Source organism: Petromyzon marinus, unplaced genomic scaffold, assembly GCF_048934315.1.
Source record: "Petromyzon marinus isolate PM22_M1 ecotype Great Lakes invasive population unplaced genomic scaffold, UKy_Petmar_22M1.pri1.0 PM_G_Scaffold_38, whole genome shotgun sequence".
NCBI classification, from domain to species: domain Eukaryota; kingdom Metazoa; phylum Chordata; class Hyperoartia; order Petromyzontiformes; family Petromyzontidae; genus Petromyzon; species Petromyzon marinus.
The window spans coordinates 1,945,001-1,947,500 of record NW_027422961.1 but is presented as its reverse complement, the minus strand read 5'-3'; positions in this window follow the sequence as shown (position 1 = coordinate 1,947,500).

The window sequence follows — 2,500 nt, the reverse complement described above, 5'->3', positions numbered from 1 at the left end:
GAACCGCATGAAACTTCCAGAGGCATTTGCAGCAGGAATGCATGTGCACTCAAAAACTTCTATATGTTTCACGGATAGACCCCGTGAAACGCTAGAAATTGGCGGGGATGTGTCTCTTGTGGCTCACGGGGCTGTTAGGGTGGCACAGAACTCCCTCGGAATGGGAAAAGGGGTCATTTTCGTGTTGCCACATTGCATAGGAACGCCATGAAACTTCCAGAGGCATTTGCAGCAGAAAGGCACGTGCACTCAAAAATTTTAATATTTTTCACGCATAGACCCCGTCAAACGCTAGAAGTTGGCGGGGATGTCTCTCTTGTGGCTCACGGGGCTGTTAGGGTCGCACAGAAATGCCTCGGAATGGGAAAACGGGTCATTTTTGTGTGGCCACATTGCATAGGAACGGCATGAAACTTCCAGAGGCATTTGCAGCAGGAATGCATGTGCACTCAAAAACGTCTATATTTTTCACGGATAGACCCCGTGAAACGCTATAAATTGGCGGGGATGTCTCTCTTGTGGCTCACGGGCGCTGTTAGTTAGGGTCGCACAGAAATCCCTCGGAATGGGAAAAGGGGTCATTTTCGTGTTGCCACATTGCGTACGAACGGCATGAAACTTCCAGAGGCATCTGCAGCAGAAATGCATGTGCACTCAAAAACGTCTATATTTTTCACGGATAGACCCCGTGAAACGCTAGAAATTGGCGGGGATGTGTCTCTTGTGGCTCACGGGGCTGTTAGGGTCGCACAGAAATCCCTCGGAATGGGAAAACGGGTCATTTTCGTGTTGCCACAATTGGCATACGAACGGCATGAAACTTCCAGAGGCATTTGCAGCAGAAATGCATGTGCACTCAAAAACGTGAATATTTTTTCACGGATAGACCCCGTCAAACGCTCGAATTTGGCGGGGATGTTTCTCTTGTGGGTCACGGGGCTGTTCGGCTCGCACAGAACTCCCTTGGTCCACCTGATTCGTGCATACAGGCAGCAACTAAAACTCTGTAAACCTGCTGTGAGGACATCTAAACAGTGGACCAGTGAGGCTGTGGAAGATTTGCGGGCGTGCTTAGACTGTACTGACTGGGATATGTTCACGACTGCTACCAATAGTCTGGATGAACTCACAGAGGCTGTGTACATCAGCTTCTGTGAGGACTGCTGTATCCCAACACGTACCAGGGTGAACTTTAACAACAACAAGCCCTGGTTCTCAGCAAAGCTCAAAAGGTTGAGGTTGGAGAAGGAGGAAGCGTTTAGGAGTGGGGATAGAGACAGATTCAAGGAGTCGAAGAACAGGTTTAGCAAAGCGGTGAGAGAGGCTAAACGACTGTACTCAGAGACACTAAAACACCAGTTCTCTACTAACGACGCTGCTTCTGTCTGCCAAAGGGCTCAGGCACATCACCAACTACAAACCCAGAGCGCCCCACACCACTAACGACTCCCGCCTAGCCAACGACCTGAACGAGTTCTACCGTAGATTTGAAAGACAATTGGACTGTCCTGAACCACCCCTTCCCACCCAAGAGGCCCCATCCCCCACCCATACTACAGAAACGACTCTCTCCTTTCAGGAGGGAGAAGTTAATGGGCTTTTCAAGAGGCAGAATCCACGCAAAGCAGCCGGGCCGGACTCTGTCTCTCCAGCCACCCTCAGGCACTGCGCTGACCAGCTGTCTCCGGTGTTCACCAACATCTTTAACACCTCCCTGGAGACATGCCATGTACCAGCCTGTCTCAAGTCCTCCACCATCATCGCTGTGCCCAAAAAGCTAAGGCCAACAGGACTAAATGATTACAGACCGGTCGCCCTTACATCTGTGGTAATGAAGTCTTTTGAGCGCCTGCTCCTGGCACACCTCAAAGCCATCACAGACCCTCTCCTGGACCCCCTTCAGTTTGCCTACAGAGCCAACAGGTCTGTGGACGACGCAGTTAACATGGCCCTCCACTTCACCCTACAGCATGTGGACGCCCCAGCATCCTACGCCAGGATCCTGTTTGTGGACTTCAGCTCTGCCTTCAACACCATCATCCCTGCCCTGCTTCAGGACAAGCTCTTCCAGCTGAACGTGCCCTACTCCACCTGCAGGTGGATCACAGACTTCCTCTCTGACAGGAAGCAGTGCGTTAAGCCGGGAACAGAAGTCTCTGACTCCAGGTCCATCAGCACGGGAACTCCTCAGGGCTGCGTCCTTTGCCCACTGCTCTTCTCCCTGTATACCAACAGCTGCGCCTCCAATCATCTGTCCGTCAAACTCTTGAAGTTTGTCGGACGACACCACCCTCATTGGGCTGATCTCTGGTGGGGATGAGTCTGACTATAGGTGGGAAGCTGACAACCTGGTGACCTGGTGTAGCCAGAACAACTTAGAGCTAAATGCTCTAAGGACAGTTGAGATGGTTGTGGACTTCAGGAAGAATACAGCCCCACTCACCGCCATCACCCTGTTAGACTCCGCAGTCAAAATTGTGGAGTCCTTCCGCTTCCTGGG